General features: G+C 48.3%; 1 protein-coding gene across 2 annotated transcripts in view; it reads right to left on the bottom strand.

The window, feature by feature from the left end:
* Nucleotides 1–23,023, bottom strand: part of MAP3K5 (mitogen-activated protein kinase kinase kinase 5) — a 1,111,277-nt gene that overhangs the window by 903,578 nt on the left and 184,676 nt on the right. The window lies entirely within an intron of this gene.

The raw sequence follows: 23,023 nt of genomic DNA, 5'->3' as shown, positions 1-23,023 counted from the left end.
TCCCTTTAAGGCATGTCTAATGGTCACAGTCCATCTTGCTGGTCACAACACTGGGATGTACAGTCTAATTTATTTTGTTTAAAGTTTATTTAAAGTTATTTTGTTTAAAGTTTATGTCCGGAGCAGGGACAGATGGAGGGAGACATGGCAAAAAGATCTACTGGGATGGACTGTTTTTTTTTTTTATTTTATTTTTTTTATTGAAAGAAGAAAATGAAAACAACATACAAGGCAAAAAAAAACAGTGTACATGGATATGTGTTCACAGAGAAGGACACCTAAGCACGATATTACACAGTGGATCAATAGCACATGGAGTGGGGAGGGGGCGAGCGGGGAAACAAATTAAAGATAACAAAGAACACAATATATGGAATGTCTGATCAGGGGGACAGGGGGACATCGGGGTTCTCCACGAATGGAGGCGTGCACACATTTCCACGATATGCGTTCCATTGGCTCCAAATGTTGCTCCATTTCCTAGGTTTGCCCCTCGCCACATACACAGTCTTCTCTCTGAACATACACCAATCCATATTCTCCTTCCACACCGATACCGTGGGCGGTCGTTGGGAGCCCCACACCTGCGCAACATCTCTCTTGGCAATCATATTCCCAAGGGTCGCCCACTGCGTATGTGCCACACCATAATCATTCGGCTCCCACACATTCAATAGACAGCGTCTGGCCTCGGGCAACAACACCACCACTCCAGTGACCCTTCCCATCACTGCATGTAAACTATTCCAGAACGTCACCACCTCCGGGCACTCCCAAATTATATGAAGGAAAGTTCCAAGCATCCCACAACCACGCTTACATAATCCATCTGAGGAATAACCCATACGAATCAGGTACGGTCCAGTAACATATACACGGTGTAAGATTTTGAGCTGAACGAGACGGAGACGGGCAGGAATCGCAACTTCTTTGGGCGAGGATAATGCAGCCTGCCAATCCTAGTCGTCCAGCTCCAAACCATCGCCGGTCCAAACTTCCCTGAGACGCAGCAGCAGATCTACTCGGGTATTGATCAACTTCTTATATATCAAAGAAATGGTACTGTCAGGCACATGGCCGTCAAGGACCCGATCTTCAAGGGGGGAGGACTCGGGGACGTCGGTACCCGTAGGGAGAGCCGAATTTAAAGCATGGTGAATCTGTGCATACCGGAAGAATTCCCTGTCACTCAATGCATATTCTGTCTTTAAGACGGCAAAGGACTTGATTTTGCCCCTGACCCAAAGATCGCCCACGGTGCCGATACCAATCATATCCCATTTTTCAAACCCTTTCGTTTTCCAAAGACATCCCAGCCTTGCAGACGCATACAACGGGGTCGCACGAGTCAGTCGATCTCTCCATCCCATAGACTTATTTGCATCGTGCCACACTCGTACAGCTATTCTGGTGGGTCCAGATAAATCCTTTCCCACCACCTTGGAATAGAGCGCCCTCCTGTAGTCCCCGCCCGGAAGCAAATATTTATCCATCTCGAACGCCGGGTTAGGAGCTGAAGCGTACATTGCATGCTTGATCGCACTCAGCTGCGAGGCCCAATAATAACGCCTGAGATCCGGCAGCGCTATACCCCCGTCATACCAGGGGAGTGTGTGTTTAGCGAGGGCGATACGCGAACGTCCATCCCAGATTAACCGTCTCTGCAGGCTCTCAACCTCTCTAAAGTAGCTCGCCGGGATAGTATCGAACATATTCTGAAGCGCGTACAGAAACCGCGGCAGGGACATCATCTTAAAAAGGGCTGCGCGCGCGAGCGGTGATAGAGGCAACCTGCGCCAGCGCACAACATAAAGTTTCGATCTCTGAAGAGGAGTGAGCAGATTACGTTCATATCGAGCCACGGGGTCCAAAGATATAAAAATCCCCAAGTACTTAAAACCCGTCAGAGAGACCTGAATGGGGCACCTGCGAGGCAAGGGAGGGGGACCGCCCGAGAGCACGTATACACAGGATTTAGTCCAGTTGATCACAAGGCCCGAGTTCCTCCCAAACGAAGTAAGCACGTCAAACAAAACATTCAGATATTTTCGAGGGGAAGTAAGGTACAGCAAGATATCGTCCGCATAGAGCGAGACGCGATCCTCGAAGTCCGGGGACAACTGGATCCCTTTAATCGAAGGCTCCCAGCGCAACCAAGCAGCCAGCGGCTCAAGGGCAAGGGCGAAAAGCAGTGGTGACAAAGGGCAGCCCTGCCGTGTGCCCCTGCCGAGGACAAAAGAATCAGATACACGACCATTCACGACCACCTGCGCCAGTGGCTCCTCATACAAAAGTTTCACCCAGCCGATCAACCCGGGGCCGAAACCGAATTTCACAAGAGCGGCCCAGAGATAAGGCCACTCCAGCGTATCGAAGGCCATCGTAGCATCCAGGGAAGCCAAGATGGCCGACTCACGAAAAGACGCCGCCCACGCGAGAGCACCGTGCAAGCGCCGCAGGATGAGCCCCGTGTTACGGTGTGGGATGAAACCGGATTGATCCGGATGGTCAAGTCACTGATGACATTTGTTAGGCGGTTAGCTAATAATTTGGCGAGAATTTTCGGTTCTGCATTTAGAAGCGAGATTGGTCTATAAGAAGAACAGGGATCCCGTGGCTTCCCCTCCTTATAAATCACCACGATAGTAGCAAGACGCTGGTCACGGGGAAGAGAGCCGGTGTCTCGCGACTCTAGAAACCTATCGCGAAGATACAGAGCCAGTTTGTCAGGACACAATTTGTACAACTCAATGGGCAAACCATTGGGGCCCATGGCCTTGCCAGAACGCACTGAACGAATGGCGGTAGCCACCTCATCAGCCGAAAGCGCCGCATCCATAAGGTCTCTGTCAGACTCAGACAGGCAGGGCAATGCAATATCGCAGAGCAACAAATGAGAGTCCTCCTCTGGCCTATCAGAGACCGGAGAATACACAGTTCGGAAGTGTTCCACAAAGCACTCAACAATTTCAGCCGGGTCAGTCACACATACTCCGTCAAGGTTCTCAATCAAAGGAACTACACGACTCGCCCTTTCTTTCTTGTCAAGCCACGCAATCAATTTACCCGCCTTATCCCCAACATCATACAGTTTGCCCTGCTGTTCTCTGCTCATGACCTTCGCAGCATCAGTAACCAGGGTCCTATAATCTAATTGTTTGAGACTTAGAGAATGAAGCTTGGTACAGGACACTCCGAGCTCCAAGTCACCCTCTAGCTCAGCTATCTCTGTCTCCAAACGGACCACCTCTTCGTGCTTACTTTTCTTGGCATTAGCGATTAGTGATAAAGCCTGCCCTCGTATCACAGTCTTAAAAGCTTCCCACAGTGATACAGCAGAGGACACAGACCCCACATTTTCAGCAAAATAATTATCGAGGGATTTCATCAACTCGGCACGGGTCTTGGCATTGCGAAGATACCAGGGGTTTATTGGGGCGACTCGTCCCTCATTACTCATAGTAGTATCCATGCTAAGCCACACTGGGGAGTGATCAGATATGCCCCGGGCAAGGTGCTTCACCTCTCCGATAGATGAGGCCAGCGCCGCCGGCACCAGAACATAGTCGAGTCTAGACAGACTGCCATGGGCTCCAGAGTGGAAAGTGTATTGCACCTGATCCGGGTGTAGCAACCTCCAGCAGTCTACCAGACCCAGGGTCTCCAAGAACCCACTCAACCAGGACTGAGACTTGACAAGATCTCTGGGGGGGTAGCGATCCACGTTACCGGAGACAACAGAGTTGAAGTCTCCGCCCATCACCAAGATGCCCTCTGGGAGCCCCAGTATCACACGCCCAAGATCCACAAAAGTCGGAGTCTGTAGCCCCGGCGGGATATATGCAGTAACAAATGATACAGTCCTCCCCTTCCATCTACCAGTGAGAGCAGCGTAGCGCCCCCTATCGTCAAGAATCACATCGTCTATTGCCAAAGGGAGGGAGGACCTGATGAGGATGCCCACACCCCTAGAACCAGAGGTAAATCCAGCGTGCGCCACAGGGCGATACCCTCGCCGATTCATGGCATGACACGTGTTCCCAATCAGATGCGTTTCCTGCAACAGTACAATATTAGGGGAGAGGCGCCGCAGCAACTGTAACACCACACCCCGTTTTATCCTATCCCCTAATCCATTGACATTCCAACACATTAGTTTCAACCTACTACCCCCCCATCCCGGAAAGAAGTGCTGAATCCACCCCATAGGGAACACAATGACCCAATCAATAAAGAGACGATACGTTGCCTTGAAAGAAACTCACAAACACCCAGAATCCCCCCCTCCACACACCAACTAGAAACCGTTACAACGCCCCCCCACCCTGCACCCCTGCGTTAGACTCAAAAGCCACCCCAACTTGCAGTGTGCCTGTCGCCCTAAACTAGTCTACAAGAAGAAACCCCTGAGGAGGAAAGAGTCCCACTCCCCCCACCACCCTCTGGTATACGGCAATAGAACACAGTAGTAGAAGAAGTATCGAACCCAGCCGAATGACATGTGAAGTGTTCAGAAATCAGGAATCATAATGTCACTCTTGTTCCGACACACCGCCCTCGGCTCCACCCGGAAGCCCGGTAGAGTCATTCTGTTTGGGAAGGGTATCCAGCCAGTCACTAACTCCGTCGGGGCGATCAAAGAAGAAAGTCCGGTCCTTGTATTCGACACGCAGCCTGGTTGGAAATAGCATGGCATATTTCAGGCCCAAGTCTCTCAACTTTCGCTTCACCCCCTGAAACCCCATCCTTTGCCTCTGAACAAGCTGGGTGAAGTCCGGATAGAAACTCACCGTCGTGTTCTCGAATTTTACGGGGCCACTCACTCTCGAGGCTTGCAGGATAATGTCTCCGTCTCTGAAATTGAAGATCCTGGCGATGATAGGTCTCGGAGAGGCACCCGACTTCGGTTTTCCGCCTGGAACTCGATGGGCACGCTCCACGGCGAAGAATTTACTCAGGCCTGTAGGGGCGAGGTAATTCAAGACGAGGTCCTCCACAAGGAGATCCGTTGCCGGAGCACCAGAATTCTCAGGGACCCCAATAAGGCGTATGAGGTTGCGTCGGGCCCGGTTTTCAAAATCCTCCAGTCGATGGGCCATGAGATCGTGGGAGGATCGTAAGTTTCCAACTTCCGTCTGCAGATCAGACACATCGATCGTGAGGCTAGAAGTCTTCAGATCTAGAGACTTGACCCTTTTGTTGGTCTTCGACAAATCAGCTCTGATCAAAGTAATATCAACGGCCACAGTGTCAATTTTGAGAGCTAGAGCCTCGTACTCCTGACCAATGGAAGCCTTCATGTTGGCAATGGCGCCCATGACATCTTGCAGAGTCAGTTCAGACAACGCAGTCGGATCGTCCTTGGGGTCTTCCAAAACTCGACTGGTGCCACCGGGGGACCCCTTGGGTTGGGTATAGCGATCCAGGACGTTGGTTTGGACCGGTCCCCCACGTAGAGGTGTTTTGGTCTTCCGCTTCTCGTTGTCAAGCCTGGCAGTCATTTTGAATGGTGAGCCCCGAAGGGGCCCGCGAGACCTGGTGAAAATGGCCGCTCACCACCAGACCACCGAAGATCACGAAAGTGGGCCGTAGGGGTGAGAGCAGCAGCTCAGCCCAACACCAAAGCACTCACGACCATTGGCATACAGTAGAGAAGCGGAGTTAGCTAGTCCTCAGAGGGGGCGCGAAGCAATCAGGTAAGCAGATGAGACCGGAGGCACAAAAACGAAAGTAAACTCAGGGCAACAGGGGTAGCCACTCAGGCCGTTGTTGTTCAACTACGTCCCGGCGTCTTGGTGTGCCAGTCCTCGGTGTCGCCGTAGGGCGGGCCTCACAAACTGCAATCTGCTTATCTGCGGTTCCCGAAGTCCAAATGAAGTTTTGAAAACAGCTTAGGTGTCAGCTGAGGTTCATCTTCAAGAACCCGTCGTCAAAGTCAGGATATCTTTCAGGATATATCCGGAGGGCGGCGAGGGACTCGGGAGCCCTGTGCTCACGCAGCCATCTCGGATGCGCGCGAAGCTCCTCCCCTCGGGATGGACTTTGTTAATATCATCGCATATTGTATTGTCATAGCTGTCAAAGCATGTGGCTTTTTGGGACCTGCATTAGTGGAATAAAAAAGCCCTCAAGTGTCTAGCTTTCGGCCGATCTCTTCAATTATTCCATGCCGAGTAAGTGATGAATGGTTTATTGCAGTGGACTGAAAAAGTACTAAGTGAGGGGCTTGACCCGTAGCAGTTTAGTCTTAAATGAGTGCGAGAGTTTCAAGATGTATAAGGGAATTATAATGCAGTCTGTATGAACTACAATTGACTGCCAACAGCGGAGTGTTCTGGAATTACTATTAGCGTGGGCAGGGATAGTAATTTAGTGTACTGTAACTGTATTTATATAGCATTTACTACTACTGTGGAGGGATTGAAGTGCTTTATGCCAGGCAGCACGCTGCTCCGGAACCAAAGATGAATGTTTTTTTCCAGGGGCTACTGTTTCATTATTGGGATTAGCCTTGCGCTCTTAAGTAAATCATTCCATGCATTTACTGCAGTTTCTAAGCGTTAGATTAAATGAATAAGAGTTAGGTGTGATCTGTAGTGGGAGAGGCAGGGCTATGTGTATTCAAGCAAATGATTGGCGGTACTAATTTTAAAATAGAATTCATGATCTTTGAAATGAGGAGTGGCTACTTTTCAGAAATACAGTAATAGGGATTAAGGAGTACATGCATTCAACTTGTGAGCTGGGCTGAGAGAGAGGAAACATGAAGAGGACTGAAAATAAGGGGAAGTTAATTTGGGGAAAAAAGGGTACAACAATTGGGAATTGAAGTCAAGGTCAATTTTCAAGGGAATACAGAGGAAGCATGGTATTTGACAATGTAAAATCTGAAAAAGAAACATTATCTGCGTGTAAAATAGCGTGTTATATCAGGTACTTTTGATAAGCACTAGAATCTAGCAAAGTGTCTATCCCCTAAAACTCTACTGTCAGACCATCACTTTAGCAAGAACAGCCGAAAGGCTGGAAGCATAACATAATGCCTATACATCCATAAAACTGCTACTGGTCGTCCACTGTTCCACATAATCAAATCCACGAATCAAATGACCCTTCTGGTAGGTATCTGCCAAACGTCCACTTGCATTCCCACAAGCGTCCTCCCAATCAAACCACCCCTGTAGCCCTTCTCAAAGCCTAAAATAAGTGCCCGCAAACACTCCCGGAAGCCACCTGCCGTTACCAGAGGAGAGATGGCCTGTGCTCTCTCCCCCGTAGTACGGGGAGGGGAGAAGCTGCAGGGGACCCCCCCCTATGGTCACTGTGCATGGGCAGTGTGCCACTTGTCTGAAAGCTCCTGACTGGGTGTGGGGAGTTGGGCTCCCCCTCCATTTACTTTGCAGGGCGGGGGGCTCAAGTTTCGGTGCACCCCAGTAGCAGCTGGCAGGAAATGAGGGCGGAGGGGCAAAATACAAATATTATATATATGTGTACCTCTTCTGCCGTCTGTGTCTCTCCGCTACAGACCCGGAATGAGAAAGCACCCAGGCTCCCCTAAGCAAATCACTACGCTGCAATGCAGCATTGTGAGGGCAGAGGATCGGCGCTCAGAAGGGGACTGGGGGACTGGGTATGTTCCCCACCAGGTTGTGTAACACAGTGTGGTGGGGGACATGCAAAGTGTGCACGAGTGTTTGGCCGGGCCAAGACGGCCAGAAAATCAGCCAGGCGCACTAGGAGTGTGCAAACCAACCCTCCCCTTGTGCCACTAGTCCCACCCCGCCCTAACCAAGCAGTGAACATGCAAAAAATAAAATGATATTAACAATGTTATCATTTTATTTTTCCTGCTATGAGAGCAGTGGGGCGACGCTCCTCCGCCTTAGCAGAAGAGCGGCCCCTGTGTGCCACCGTACCTCAGAGGACTGAAAGAACAGCGCTCCCTCACAAACAGATCTCGCAGTGTGTCCACTGGCCACACAGCAACACGTCCTAGCAGCAAACTTCAGCTAGGATGCGATTCTAGATGCAGAACTCGCATCACAAACAGCACATTTTACAAATCACAGCCTACAAACAGCAACCCTACATGCAGAAAATCTCCACAGCACCCCCTCACGATCAAATGGCAACTAGCAAGCAATCCTACCACCATACCACCTTTAACCTACAAACACAATAAATAAAACACTATACATCGCTCACCAATACACAAATAGCATTTGAAAACATTGCCTCACCTCTTCACAGGAACACCTATACATACAGCATCTCCCTAATCACGTGCTGGATGTACCCCAGTGCTTAATGTGAGCAGGTGCTTTCCGGTGCTCAGCACCGGCACCTAATCCTCGGCACCGGCGCTTATAGCACCAGTTAAGGACACACTTATTTAGAACGCACATGATTTTCCCCAGCCTCACAGGATGTTGAGCTACCCCGAGACTCGAACCATTTTCCCCAGCTCCAAAATCGGCAGCTTTTCCCATTAGGCCAAGTCCTCTCCAGGTTAATAAGTGGCGGGGCTCTAGTCAGGAGGCAGTTTGCACCATCACACTTCTCCTGTTAGTACTGCCTCCTGAGGAAAGCCCCAACACTTTTTATTTTACAAATTAACCACTGCCCCGGCCCCAGAATAATTCACACTCCTTTTCAAAAGTTTCAGACCCACATCCTGTTCCCAGTCAACATTGTGTACCCTTCAACAAAGGTGCTACAAAGTCCCTTCTGGTAATGTTCTCTCCTCCCCACCAGCACTTTCTCCCTTTGTCATTTCTTCCACCCTACTTATTAGGTGGAGCTCTCCATGCCTGAGCAAGGCAAACAACCTGTGAGAAGGAGGCTTTCAACCAGACGATGTTGCCCTATGAAGCTGGCTCGATGTGTGGGCATCTCCGGGGCACACTGAGATCAAGCTAAAATGCATGCCTTTTCAGGCATACCATCTTCCTTTTTAAATCCCACATGCCTTTCCAAATATTATGTTAGTGAAAAGCACGGTACCTATTAAAGATGCAGAGTTATGTTATAGTTGGGATAAAATACCCATGCTGTACATTTTAAGATTATTGCAAGTCACATAAGAGTCTTGTGATCATAATGAGGAACAAAGCCAAAGGCCAAGTTCCTTCATATGGTCTTGGTACTCTGGGGTGCCTTGCAATATCCTTTTAATGCAAATCACAGGGTACTTTATTTCTTATAATACATGGTCACGCCATCACCCTTCCCACACACTGCTTAAAGTCCTTGGGTTGTTGCACTTTCATATGAAATCGATAGTATGTTTGCTGACCTGATGAATAAAAGTCGGACCTGTACTACAAAATTAAACACACCGAAGGGCAGTTAAGACTTTTTTGCAAAAATATATTGGAATCAGTTTAATACATGTCATTTTTTAAAAATGCTGTAAAACAGAGATGTTCTATTTTTCTATAATTTCCTAATGCATGCAAAAAATATATATATGTTGCCATAATTGTCTCCGTTCTGCTAATCATCGTTCTTTCAGAAAATGCCGTTTCGTTTTTGCATGTTTAAATTGCAGCTTTAATGATGCTCCATGTCCTCCCTTTCACCTTTGCTGCTGGCTCTGGCAGCAGGCGTGATGATGTCAGAGCTCAGCTGTAATAAGGCATTACAGTTGATCAGCTATGTCAGTTCTTTTTCACAGGCGACTAGAGACGTCACAAGTCGCCTACAGTACGGAAATCAGAGACGCTTTAATCCCTTGCTATGCTTGTGACGGACCCACTCCATCACGAGCCACGGGTGCGCTGTGCTTGTGACGGAGTGGTTCCGTCACGGCCCCGCCGGCTCAATAGAACGCTCAGCGCAGGCGCAAAATTGATGCCGCGCAGGCACGGCAGCCGGGCCGTGATGGAACCACTCCGTCATTAGTACAGCGCGTCCGTGGCTGGTGACAAAGTGGTTCCGTCACCGGCACGCAAAGGGTTAATAAAGGGATTCCAGGCTCTCCTATATTATCAACGCCCTTTTAATTTTATACCAATAGCTGGCAAAATGAGCCTGCGTAATAAAATCCCCCCCCTGAAATCTGCTCATCTTAAATAAAGTGCAGGTTCAGAAATACGGCTGGTGAGGTATTATTCAACATTAAATGTGCTCGTGAAAATACTGCCTGATGGGATCGGAAAGTGGGCCCTGTCACAAAAAGAGCACCAAGTAGAACCACTGACCTTTTGCAGGAATACACTCCCTTCTTTGTTGGGTACTGCAGTGGGTCTACATCAGCCAGTGCACAGAGGGTGCACAACTCCAGCCAATGGTGAGTGAGGTTGCGTTACGGGTGGCAGGCTGAGGTACTTCAATGTGTATGAGAGGAAATCTATTTGCGAACCTAAACCCCTATTTTGTGGGTGATAGAAGTGGCGTAACGCTAGTAAAAAAGGTTACTTTGCTTGTAAGCTGAACTTAAATGCTACAACATCTTTAAGCATCAGATTAGGCAAGCACCAGTTAACGAACTGGTGGTTGAATATAATGCAACAATACCCAAAGGCAACAACAGTACTCTCTCACTCCAACAGATGTTTCAACAACTGCTCTTATTTTTCAGGAGTAAGATTCAGACCTTCAGCTCTGCTAACAGCTCTCGCCAAGAATTGAAGAGGAATTGTAATTACACCGAACCCAAAGGGCGAGCTGTCCCCATAGACAGCCATCCATCACACCGCAGATTACCCCAGGGACACATAGAGAGGTCAGACATTGGTCACAGGCTTTGCTCTGTCCCAGGTGCGACAGAAGCACCACATTCTAATGCAGGGTGTCAGAGCGCTTTACATAAAAAGCACATTATTCGGAATCAATGAATCCTACAAGATTATAAATCAATATATGGGAAATGTTACATACAACTAGGGCTTTAAGTGGGCCGGATCTGACCGGTGCTGAGCAATGGCAGTATTTTAAAGGAAGCCTCGAACCAGGTCTCTATCGGGCTCTGTTTTATGCCCTGGCACAGTCGGTCCGTTTTTTTCCGGGATGCAGTGACAGCAGGCACATTGATGTGCACGTGCTCACACTGCTCACTTCTCATTAGTGGAGAAGTTACAGCATAACCTCATGCCAGGTAAGCGTTCTGGGGGAAGGGAAGTTCTTTAAAGAGTAATTTTCTCTCTGAATTTCCCTTCTCTTTTGAAACTCTGGAGCAGCAACATTGTCGGGTGTCACCAAGGAAGCTTTTTCAATATTATATACAACCATAATTGCGACAGTTTAGCTTATGCAACTAACAACCATTGACAAAGTCAATAGTCCTAACTTGTTGTAGGTATGATCTTACTTGTTCTATCATGTATCTGGATGCAATGACAAACAGCAAAATACCAGTCGGGCGGCACACTACTCAAGGCACAGATTTTTAGCTTACGTGTTTTTAAGCCACGCCCTTAATTACATTGCCACGCCCCTTTGAGAGACCCCCCTTTTTTTCATCCCACTCAAAGCCCTGCATAAAACAATGAGGACCACAAGGTGTAGGTTGTCGCATATCATTCATACTGGTAGGAATATGTTAAGAGTGCTTGGTCTGGAGAAATGTAAACTCAGGATTCAAAACATAACAGTTGTTAGAGTGGTCTGCACTAATATGAATGTATTGATACTCAAATGAACCTTTTTTATGACACATAGAATAACACAAGATTAATACAAAACTATAAGGTTCTAAATCTATGGCTTTCAGCTTTCATGCAGCTCTTTAATGCCGCTCTGTAGCTCTTTGTGCTAGATTAGGATTGTAGTTGATAAACTGCAAGTAACAAAAGGATGTGTTACAAAAGCAGTGACCCACTGAGCGATCTACGTTTAATACAAATCTGAGACTCGCATGTTGTGCTACGCAGCTAGCACATTAACCCTTCCTGTTACTTTATGATGGGTCTAAACTGCGAGTAGACAAAACAGAGGTCTGTCCAGCAGGGACATTAATTGCCAGAGCCGGTGTTTGCAGGTGAGGCCCTTTAGCGCTCAATTTTTAGGACCGGCACTTATTTTAAGCCACAAGATTTTGACCCAGAGCATGAGAGGGAAAAACCCACACGTGAAAACGAGGGGAAAGAGGAAAAACGTGACAACGGGAGAAAACAGAAATCTGCAAGAACACGATAAATGGACAAGGAGTGCCTGTGGTGGATGAGGGAAGCATGAGGTGAAATCAAGACTACTAGCCTTGGTATTCGTTACCTCGACATTTGATAGCGCCAACTGCATGCTTCTGAACAATCTTTGGGCCCTGGCTCTTATACTTTTATATATTTAGGCACTGAGTGAAATTCATGCCCAGCTCCAAGACCGCATTGAGGGAAGCTTAATGTAATACAGAGGGTTGCGCTGAAAAGGGACTCAGACGATTCTGGGTTGAGGCGTAGGTAGACATTTCTTGGATGGGCCCTTCGCCAGTCCAGAGTCCTACCCTTGCTCTGGAGAAAAGGCAAGAACACTCAACATGACTAAGAAAGAACACTCAACATGACTGAGGAAAGCACGGACATAAATGGAGGCCAACGCAGAAGAGGAGGGTGATGAGTTTATGGTTGACGCAGTCCTGCCAAGTACCATGCATCAGGCGTTAGACAAACATTTCAGTGTGGTGCTCCTCATCACTAGACTGAAATGCATGGTCACACATATGCATAGCGCTTCAGCAGTCACAAGACAAGCCGTTTATTAGCGCTGCCTAAATAAAACGGTTAAGTCAGTGGCAGGGCACCGTACAATAATCCCCAGCACTCAGCCCCACACCCCTTAATTCTGCCACCCCTCAAAGCCTCCATTCTCGGTACCCGCTCAAAAGCTTCCATGGACATTAAAACTCCCACACTGCGCATGTGCGTCAGAAGGGCACAAGGCACGCTGGGATATGGAGTACATCTGGATTTCTATCGGACTCTTAGGATCTTTAGTTTCCAAAGGCTTTAATTAGAATTAGACCTTAATTGATAGAAACACGCACCCACGTTAGCGCATCGCGGGCGCTGCACACTTCCTCAGGGATACCAAAAGAGGCACCTGTGTTATTAGGTTTCCGGCATGCTACATTAATTACCTAGATAGCTCCTGCACTGGTCCAGCTCTCTCCCTAGAACTCTTAGAGTATGCTAATTCAATCAGGCCGACCAAGATTATAAAGAAATATTGTGATTAGAGGTAAGAAAGCCACTAAAGGCTTAAACAAGATGCCTGCCCTGGCTCGGCTCAAGGTCCTCTATCACATCAATTTGAGCCACGCAGCAGGCGGAATCACAATCTCTGACAGAGAACTCATCTTCATGACATTTTGTAGCAATCCATTAAGCAGCCTGCCAGAAGAGCGAGCTCTAAGCCTGCAGAAGTAGTACATGCACGCCTCAGCACGCTGCCAGCTGCCACCGACTCCACAGTTTTATTTAGGCAGCACTAATAAACGGCTTACCTGTGACAGCTGAGGCGATATGCATATGCGTGACAATGCATTTCAGTGCGGTGATGCGGAGCACCACACTGAAATGTGTTAGTCTAATGCCTGAAGCATGCTTCTTGGCAGGACTGTTTCTTTCAGTCCTCTCCATGAGAGTGTGCACCTAACCAGTAAGCATGTCTCAGCACTTTTGTATGACGTGACATATAGTAGCAGCGACTCATTTCAAAAGTGCTTCCTGTGCAGTGAGCTGGATTCTAAGAGTACATTACCTCCTCGTCCATTTTCCTGGATGCAGTCCTTATGCATGAAGACAGAACAAAGCCCCCTAGCTGAACCCAAAAAGTTCCACCAAGATGGGCCCATTACCGAGGAGCCATCACAAAAGGGAGGAACTAAAATATCCCTTCCTGTGACATACTACGCCAAAAAGACAACAGTAAAATAGGAAATAGTCAACCACCATGCTAATTTAATCATGATGAAAAAATACTGCAAAAAACTAGAAAGACAATGGAGGAAAAACTACGATCCTGCCATCAAAAGCAAATACAAACAGGCTATTAGCCAGTATCACAGCGAGATGACCCAAGCACAGGCAAAATATTTTGAAGGAAAAATTAACTCAGCAGGCAATTCCTCCAAAGAGTAGTGTGCTCCTTAACCTCCACCGACCAAGAATTAAACAATGCCTGCTCTAAAGAAAGATGTAATCAGATGGCGAATTTCTTCAAGAATAAGGTGGAAATAATATATAATTCCCTGCAAGGAAACAGCAGCTTAAACAACACTGAGGATCACTCTAGTACCAAGGAAAACGTACAAATTAAAACAGGAGCTATACCATAACACTTTACAAGTTTAAGTGGAAAAGACATTACCTCAATTCTACATAAGATCAAATCTGGATCCCCACAAGATCCGATTCCTCCAGACATTTTGCGGCAGGGAGGTAAAAAAAACAAGACCACCACTGCAGCTCTCATATCGCTCTCCCTCACACAAGGAGTGAGTCCCAAAGCTTGGAAACATGCTATACTTCCCATGCTGAAAAAGTCCTAGCTGGATCCAGCAGAGCCTGGGAACTATCGACCAATTTCACTTCTGCCACTGTTGGGTAAAATAGCTGAAAAACATGTGAACCAGACCCTGTCCGAATATCTGAAAGACAACCAGGTGCTGCACCCCACCCAAATGGGATTCCAACCCCAACACAGCACGAAGTCAGCCCTGCTGGTGGTCACAGAGGAATTAAAGGGACCGCGAGACCACGGTGGTATAGCAGTCATTCTGCTTGTAGACCTTAGCGCAGCATTCGATACGGTGGACCACTGTACTCTGATCCGGATGCTAAAGGAAGCAGGTATTATAGGATCAGCACTAAAATGCATGACCTCATTTTTAGAAGACAGATCCCACAGAGATCCGCACTGAGTCCAACACTATTTAACTTGTACATGCAACCACTGGCAGAGATAGCTACTCTCAGTCACAGAGGGCCCCCAATCTGTAGTTAACAACCTGGGGCCTTGCATGACACAAGTTGCTGCTTGTATGAATAAGTGCAGCCTTAAACTGAATCGAGGTAAAACAGAGCTCATGTTCCTGGGAAACAAGGTGGTCCCAAGAAACATCATCAGCTGGCCTCCAAAACTGGGAGAACCTCCTATCCAAAGGAACGGGATAAAAAACGTAGGAATCTGGCTAGACGAAAGTCTATCTAGGGAAACCCAAGCCAGAAAATGATCAGGCATATGTTTTGGAACACTGTCCATGCTTCTGAAAATCCTCCCTCTCCTGCCTGATCCTACCCGCAAAACTATGGTCCAGGCCCTTGTGGCGTCACAACTGGACTATGGCAACTCTCTGTATCTGGGTGCACCCAAATACGTTACGAACCGGTTGCAAGTGGTCCAGAATGCTGCAGCAAGGTTATTGCTGCAAATCCCAAAACAAGATTCAGCTAGGGCAGCCCTGAAAACCTTACACTGGCTTCCGATTCAGTCAAGAGTTAAGTTCAAGGCACTCTGTTTCGCCCACAGAGCAATGAATAAGAAAGGTCCAGCATTAATAAAAAAGCTTGTTACCCAATATGTCCCAGGTAGAAATCTAAGATCCTCGACAGACCTACTCATGAAACTGACTAGGATAAAGAGATCCAGGTGGGGAGGTATATCCTCCATGCACCTGGCCCCTGGACTATGGAACGCCCTTCCTCTGGAACTGCGCAGGGTAACCGACGAACTGGCATTCAAAAAAAGACTTAAAACCTGGCTCTTTTCTTAACTCCTCTGCTACCTTAACTGCCTCTTTCTCCTAGCGCAGGGAAGCCCTTGGGCAGCCATGCGCTCTATAAATCCCCTAAGCATAAACATAAACAGGCGGAAGGGTAGAACTCAGGATGGCACCCAGGAATACCAGGGCTCGGAGCAATTTAGATTACTTGCAAGTAACCAGGGAAATACCTCCTCATCCGTCCTTGCTGGAGGAACTCCTTATGCATGAGACAATAACCAAGCAAACCGGTGACTAAACCACACCGGTGAAGCACCACGGATGCTTAAGCAAAATAGATCTTTATTAAAACATACAAAATCAACTGCCATTCACGACACAAAATGAGCAGAAGTGCCCTCTGCAGTGGACAGGATATGATCCCCAAAGGAGGAAGAAAATTGCCCACCCAATTGTAAAAGGCAGTGGGACAGATATGTGTGTTGGGAACTTCAAGTAGCCGCAGCACGCACATCACACAAAGAGGCACTCTTAAAGACGGCACAAGAGTAGCCACTCCCCTTGTTGAACGACCTTGCACTTGCAGGGGAGAAGAAGACCCAGACACCTGCTAAACCCTCATGATGGCAGACTTAATCCAGTGGTAAACGGAAGCAGTAGAAGGACGGGAACAGTTATTGGGAAGACCAAAGGTAACAAAACGGTAATCAGCCTTCCAAAAGAATAGGAACAGTGCTTAATTTGAACTGGTAGTTTCCGTTGCTCAGCACCAGCACTTAATTATGAAAACCGGCCCTTATAGCGCAAACTCGACTCAAAAGTATCTGAACAATTTTCATGAGCACCAGTTTAGTACACATTCATTGTAGGTAGGCACGGGCCATTAAGTGATTTCCCCAGAATCACTGATGTTGAACCTGATTCCCTAGCTCCAAAGTTTGTATCTCAGGCCCTAACGCCACATCCTCTCCCCACTTGTAGGGTTTCATGGTTAGTAATTGGTTATGTTTTAGGCGACGCTAACAGGAGACATAGGCTGGAGCAAGCTGCCTCCTGACGAGGTCCCCACCACTTATTTATTATTATTTTTTTACAAATTAACCACTGAATAGGAACATTCCAAATACATGGCCAAAGTCCTAGAAAGATCCAGGGAACGCCAAAGAACCCCTTCAGCTGAAGAAGGGTCAGGAAAAAAACCCAGAAGGACAATGTCCTCCGAAAAAATAAACCGAGAAGGAACCTTCGGAAAGGAAGCCGATGCAGGAAAACCAGGGCTCGGAGTAATGGAAGTATTCCATGTTGGTGACAATGTAGGTCATGCCCTGGTTCCAAACATCCTTAGGAAAGACCAGGTCATGAGCCTGTGGGTTGAACATCTCACTCGCATGTTCCTGGCGCGGACCTCAGGGTCTCACCACATAGTAGTCGGGTTGAAATACAATTGCCTGTCTATGCGTGTGAATAGCAGCACAGTGCGCAGCTGACGTGCGTCATTGGCGAAGGTCGAGTAGCACTTTCCAGAACAACACCCACTGAGAGGTCGGCAGCTCCGGTGCCCGGCAATGATATCCTAAGCTTGGCTAATGAGGTCCGGCTGCGGGAGAGGCGCGAAGCCACTTACGCAGTTACCTGTGCTTCGCCGCCTCCTAACAGTGCCGTGCGTAATCAATACCACGAGCCACCGGCCTGATGCAACCCCACTCCAGCCAGTAAATCATTTAACCCGCTCCGCAAACATGACCTCCGCCATGCGCGCTGAGCCGGGTGTAATTTTTTAATAGAACTTCATGGCAGATTAGAACGAAGGCCAAAGCAAACATGTTCGAATGCTGTCGGGTGATGACTAAGTTATTTTCGCGTTCTGTCTCGGTGCAGGGTACATGGTCGTTTCCATTCGGCAGCCTCGCTGAGGTTACCTGGACGTGTCATGAGGCTAACAGCTGGCGCAGGACATCAGGTTCCAGGTGAGTAATGAAGGTGCAACAGCCTCAAAGTAACGCAGAGGTCGGACATTTTTCCCTCTGCATTTTCCATAAATGAAGCCTGCTGTATGTATCTATGTGCTTATTTTATTTATAGATTACAAACCCTGTTATGGATCGTTGTGCACCGGAGTGTCAGGCTATAAGACACCAAGAGGATATTTACAGCCTTTAAAGAAACAATAAAATTACCTACATTTACGACTGCACTTCACACATTTTTTTTTTTTTTTTAATAAAGGTATGCTACGTGAATGCCTGCAATCACAGGATTTCGATTAAGTACTTGTGTTATTGTATGGATCGGTAGCATGAACAGTGTGTCATGGACCATAGCACAAGGAAGGAAATGGCCTACCTGAGTGCTGTTTTAATTACAAATTAGAGAAATAATCATGGTTCTTGTGGGCCCATCCGTCCCCAAATTAAGAAGCTACTCCCCTGGTCTGGATTCAAGCCCAGGTTCCAAAGTGAACAGCTTTGCCACTAGACGCATGATGGCAGACACCTCTTTATGGTATGATAGAGGTACGAGCATAGGAAATGGCATCCAGTGCAGATGCGCCATGCAAGCAAATGAAGGAAATGTATAAGAAAAGTCACTAACAGCCTACATGAAATGTTGACATGAGTTAAGCCCAGAAAATCAAAATGCTTGCAAGTCTGGCACCATGTTCATGAATGCCTAAGTGGAGAGAAAGAGAGAGTGGAGAGCTACCTGGTCCTCCGTTACGTAACAAACACACATTTTAAACAAACATTTGCAATGCAATAGGTCTCGCATTAGGAAAGTGTGAGCTATTGGTATTGTAAATGACATTTTTTTATTTTATGTGTTGGCTTTGAAAATATATAAATTAATAGCATTGTTATTCACAAACCCAATAGCTTACACTTTCCTAAGCGAGTCCTATTGGCTATGGCAATGCTTGTTGGTAGCAAGCAAGGACAGTGCTGTTGTGGTGCTGAGTGATGATGTTTTTGGGCTGAGTGATGTGGTGGTGTCCCAAAGTGATGTGGTGGTGTCCCAGAGTGATGTGGTGGTGTCCCAGAGTGATGTGGTGGTGTCCCAGAGTGATGTGGTGGTGGTGTCCCCGAGTGATTGAGTGGTGGTGTCCCCGAGTGATGTGGTGGTGGCGTCCCCAAGTGAAGAGTGGTGGCGTCCCCGAGTGGTGGCGTCCCCGAGTAAAGAGTGGTGGCGTCCCCGAGTGGTGGCGTCCCCGAGTAAAGAGTGGTGGCGTCCCCGAGTGGTGGCGTCCCCGAGTGAAGAGTGGTGGCGTCCCCAAATGGTGGCGTCCCCGAGTGAAGAGTGGTGGCGTCCCCGAGTGGTGGCGTCCCCGAGTGAAGAGTGGTGGCGTCCTCGAGTGAAAAGCGGTGGCGTCCTCGAGTGAAGAGCGGTGGCGTCCCCGAGTGAAGAGCGGTGGCGTCCCCGAGTGAAGAGTGGTGGCGTCCCCGAGTGGTGGCGTCCCCGAGTGAAGAGTGGTGGCGTCTCCGAGTGAAGAGTGGTGGCGTCCCCGAGTGAAGAGCGGTGGCGTCCCCGAGTGAAGAGCGGTGGCGTCCCCGAGTGAAGAGCGGTGGCGTCCCCGAGTGAAGAGCGGTGGCGTCCCCGAGTGAAGAGCGGTGGCGTCCCCGAGTGAAGAGCGGTGGCGTCCCCGAGTGAAGAGCGGTGGCGTCCCAGAGTGAAGAGCGGTGGCGTCCCCGAGTGAAGAGCGGTGGCGTCCCCGAGTGAAGAGCGGTGGCGTCCCCGAGTGAAGAGCGGTGGCGTCCCCGAGTGAAGAGCGGTGGCGTCCCCGAGTGAAGAGCGGTGGCGTCCCCGAGTGAAGAGCGGTGGCGTCCCCGAGTGAAGAGCGGTGGCGTCCCCGAGTGAAGAGCGGTGGCGTCCCCGAGTGAAGAGAGGTGGTGTCCCCGAGTGAAGAGAGGTGGTGTCCCCGAGTGAAGAGAGGTGGTGCCCCCGAGTGAAGAGCGGTGGTGTCCCCGAGTGAAGAGTGGTGGTGTCCCAGAGTGAAGAGTGGTGGTGCCCCAGAGTGAAGAGTGGTGGTGCCCCAGAGTGAAGAGTGGTGGTGCCCCAGAGTGAAGAGTGGTGGTGCCCCCGAGTGAAGAGTGGTGGTGCCCCCGAGTGAAGAGTGGTGGCCCCGAGTGATGTGGGGGTGCCCCCGAGTGATGAGTGGTGGTGTCCCTGAGTGATGTGGTGCTGTCCCTGAGTGATGTGGTGGTGCCCCCGAGTGATGGTGTTCCCGAGTGACGTGGTGTTCCCGAGTGACGTGGTGGTGTTCCAGAGTGACGTGGTGGTGTTCCAGAGTGACGTGGTGGTGTTCCCGAGTGACGTGGTGGTGTTCCCGAGTGACACTAGTGGTGTTCCCGAGTGGTGGTGTCCCCGAGTGATGTTATGGTGCACCTGAGTGGTGGCCCCGAGTGATGTGGTGGTGTCCACGAGTGAGGAGTGGTGGTGTCCCTGAGTGATGTGGTGGTGTCCCTGAGTGATGTGGTGGTGCCCCTGAGTGATGTGGTGGTGCCCCCGAGTGATGTGGTGGTGCCCCCGAGTGATGAGTGGCGGTGTTCCCGAGTGTCGTGGTGGTGTTCCCGAGTGACGTGGTGGTGTTCCCGAGTGCGTGGTGGTGTTCCCGAGTGACGAAAAACTTTCACAGAAACTATTTTGAATCTAAACTAAATCGGCGGTACAGGCATAGGCACTGAAAAGCAGGATTCAACGTGCAGATCTTACAGATGCGAGGGGCTGCGTTCCTACGAAGAAACAAGCGGCGGCAGGCACACCAAAGTGACTTTCAAATAAACTATTTTGAATCTAAACAAAATCGGCGGAACAGACATAATAGGTTATTATGATGAGAACGCAATCATAATGGTCAGGGTACAAAGGTAACTGGTGGAAATTAAACGGGGGAAATGTGTGGAACGTAACGGCGATAAGCGAAACATGGTGATAGAAAAGAAACAGATTGAGGCAGAGGGGGGCAGGGCAGGAGCGCATTCCTTTGAAGTCTGCTGGGTGAGAGCGGGGGGGCGGCAGCCTTTGAGATGCGAGGCTCAGACAAATGGTGGAATGGTGGTGTGCGAGCTGCTTCCTTTCAAGTCTGATGGGGGGGCTGGGGAGCAAATGGCGAGCGCACGCACGGAGCACATGCACTGTCCATAATCCGCATTCCAAAGCCCTCTTGGTAGGCTTTCCTGGAGCACCTCTATATCTCTCGCATAGCGATTGCTTAAGCAATAGCTAGGCGAGACCTAAAAAATACTACTTGTTACCCTGCGGAAAGCTCTAAAAGATTATGGAGTAATTTCCTCACACACAACTTCTAGTGACAAGATTCATCATTGCTGATCATCCACACCAAAGTAGTTAAATACCACCATGGCTGCCTCAACCATTTCTGGGAGTTCTTTGATAAATAATAACTGGATTATAGCAGGGATCCAGAAAAAAGGATACAAATATCTTGGGGTATACCCAAGGACTTCCCTTTATTGTTGAGTACCCTAGATATGGTTAAAAATCGGGTTAATTCTGGGTATGATATGAGGTATAATAGCTCATCTCCCAGTCTAGCTGTACCAACATGTTTCGCCCTTTTTTTTAAACCCGTCCTGGGTCTCTGGCCTTTGTAAGGGCTATTATAATCTTTGTCTAACTATTCATTCGTAGGGAGAAACCTCTTCCCCCGCGCTACAATAAATGGAAGCTTTTACCCTCCTCATTCTCACCCTGGTAACACATTTATTCCAGCTCTTGACAGGCATAAATGTGTGTTTCTAAAGTGGCAAAGGATTATGTGAATTCCCATCAGCTTGCAGATATTTAGGTGCTCGCCTCCTCTGCTAGGTTTACCAACACATGAACACCCATAACCCTGCTTTGCCCCTTCATTTGTGACCACAAGAAACCCACCAGACTGGTGGAATTTCCATATTCGCAAAGGCCCAATGCATGTGTAAAAACTACACTATTCCTGATTGTGTACATCATGACTGTGAACCTATCATTTGAAATAGCTTTTTGTGCACCCAAATCGACTTTGAATGTGCAAAAACATTTGTGCATTGGTCCATCAATGATTTCGTAGCACCCCACCCCGAAAGGAGTGGAAACCCTGCCGTTTCCCACCGAAACCTCCACTCAGCAGATTAGAATGTCAAATATGTTACTGCGCAAGCGTGGCTTTGTTTGGTCTGTCTCTGTTGGAATTCGACCACGCAGCCTTGGCGTGGCAGAGAGAAGAGCAATGGAAAATACCTCTCACGTTATTCAAAAATCAGACACTGCTGAAGTGCATAACTTTCAGATGAGAGATCAAGTCACCCGGTCCCCACCAGGGCTTCATTGACGTACCGGCGCGAAATATTTCACACCAGTTTTCCGAGGATGATGTAACACAAACTAGACTGTATGACTCATTATTGTAGCGCTCTGTGTGCAAAGTCAAACGGGGGAATTCCCTTATTTGTAAATACAGGGAACAGAAATAATGAGTATTTAAACAGTGATTTGGAAAATGACGAGTGGAAGGTGCAACTCTGGGCTGCCAAGGTGGCCACTGTATTGCAATTGCATTTGTGCTCTGGTTCATACCCCTGCGAGGCGCCGAAGTGCACTATGGGACAACTATACCTTGGCGGAGTATGTGGCTGGAAGACTGTTGTACTTGTTATGACACTAAGTGGGAAACTACTTGGTGTCGTGATTGAGTGACCACACTGGTCACTGGGGTTCGTATTACTTGTCTCGGATCTAGCGTTTAGCAGGGTGAGACAGGAAGGAGGGGCGCGAGAGAGCGCGCGCGCGCTCAGATTATATCAGGTGGCTGCTACGGGTAGGTCACTCAGCGGATCACGTAGGTGTTTTGGTGGTTACAGAAAACTTTCAATCCAACTTTCTAGTAATTTGTTTGGTCACGGCGATGGTTACAGAGCTTTGCAACAAAGTAGTCACAGTGCAACAGCTGCAGTTCATGGGTGTGCAGGCATTTCAGACGTATTTCCCTATAAAGCGACGAGACGCACATTACGCAATTATTTTGTTAAATAGCCAAACAATTTGCATTTCGTTGGCCATCCAAAACTAGGTGAGATAGATTTACGTTTCGAAAAGACTGTATTTAGTAATTCACTGGGTCTAAATTGAGGCAGTCGGGTTTACAGAATGAACAGCACATATTCAAGTTTTCACTGAAACCCATAATTAAAAAAAATATATATATTTGTATTGGTTTTTACACTTACAACATATGACATATAACATATAATCGTCATCGCATTGTCAATACAGGGGTGACAGCCCATGTGGCTTAGTTGCTGATAGTACAGTTTACCCTTAAATCAAATAAGCTTGTCCGACCCTGCCTTACTGCTATACCACATATAA

The sequence above is a fragment of the Lissotriton helveticus genome, chromosome 6 (assembly GCF_964261635.1).
Source record: "Lissotriton helveticus chromosome 6, aLisHel1.1, whole genome shotgun sequence".
In the NCBI taxonomy this organism is placed as follows: Eukaryota; Metazoa; Chordata; class Amphibia; order Caudata; family Salamandridae; genus Lissotriton; species Lissotriton helveticus.
Note: the sequence above shows the minus strand (reverse complement) of the source record. Positions and strands in the feature narration are given on the sequence as shown.